This window comes from Cervus elaphus, chromosome 30 (genome assembly GCF_910594005.1).
Source record: "Cervus elaphus chromosome 30, mCerEla1.1, whole genome shotgun sequence".
Taxonomy (NCBI): Eukaryota; Metazoa; Chordata; class Mammalia; order Artiodactyla; family Cervidae; genus Cervus; species Cervus elaphus.
Genome location: NC_057844.1, coordinates 44,577,997 through 44,579,428, shown reverse-complemented (window position 1 = coordinate 44,579,428; position 1,432 = coordinate 44,577,997).

Below are 1,432 nucleotides of genomic sequence, written 5' to 3'. Positions count from 1 at the left end.
AGTAATCTAAAGGTATAGAGAACTGGGCAGGTTAGTGTGGAGATACTGTATAAGGTTAGATACCTCACATTATGACCATGTTCTGTGAAAGGGCCTGGAGAACACTGCATCTGTAAAATCAATAAGATTGTCTTTTAAGAGGGGCATCAACATCACTAAGAAATCAGAGGTGGCTGTTCTCCTTAGGTCAGGGCTGGTGAGAAGAGATCCACTAACTGAACTCCCTTAGTAGTTATGAGAATTGTAGGGACTGGATGTGATAGCGGCCTCTTAAACCAGCTCTACATTATTTAGACAAGATTCTACCTTTCTTTGAGAACCTCTTTATTTTCTGGTGCATATTTTCCAGGTCCATCTTATACATCTTTGCTCTAACCTGGGAATCAGCCATTTCTCTCAGAAGCCCTGTTTCCTTTTAGTGTGACAAAAGGTTTTCCTTTTACAAACCAATATCTGGATGTTAGGTATGGAACTACCACTTCCCCTCTGTTCTCTTAGTGGACAGACCAAGGGAATATCCATATTCACACACAAGTATATGTATGTGTGTGTGTATATACACATACATGTATACATATGTAAACATATACATTAACATCTGTGCTTTTATTATATATATATATATATATATATACATGCATATATATATAAAACTACATGAGCTTTAACAGATTTCTTTACTTTTAATTCAAAATGGCAGAGTTTGTTCTTCGTTTTTCATTTTCTATATAAGAAACATCAACAGTAAAATACCTGATTCCCATTACCCTTAATATATTTACTGATTCAATCAATCCAACTCTATGTATTCAATCTCCCCTTGCTGAAGCTGCCCCTTCTCCTTACCACCCAAAAATGCTTTTTTCAGTCCACTTAGGCTCTGACAAGCCACAGCAGACCACCACCTCAACCTTTCCCCGTGACTCATGTGTGTTCAAATCGATGTCATTGTCCCTGGCACCATGATGCAGCAGTTTCCTATTACAGTCTTGAAGCGGGGGGGGGGGGGGGGGGGGGGAATCTTACATCAGTGTATCTTTATCTAGACTTTGTGTGGTGTGGCCGATGCCTTTGGTGGGAAAGCTGGATTTGACTTTCTTGTGGGTGAAATCATGTCTTTTCTCAGAGTGTGTGGGCAGCGGACAAGTTCATAGGAGGTGGAGCTGGAGATACAGGGCTTAGAGCTACCACTTTGAGATGGGACTTCCTTCCGCTGAGTGTCCATCACTGCCTGATTAGAGGCCATGTTACTAAAGCAGAAGTCATGAGTGTTTAGGCCTGAACTGGCTCTGTTCCCTCTAAATGTGTGATTTTCCTCTCTCCCCGCACTGAAACCTTTGCCCCAGGTTGGGGGGCTGTTGCTGAAGCACATGGGGCCTGTGTGAGTTCTCAGCTATCAGCGGAGTGTTGGCCATGGACAGAGGTCCCGTGC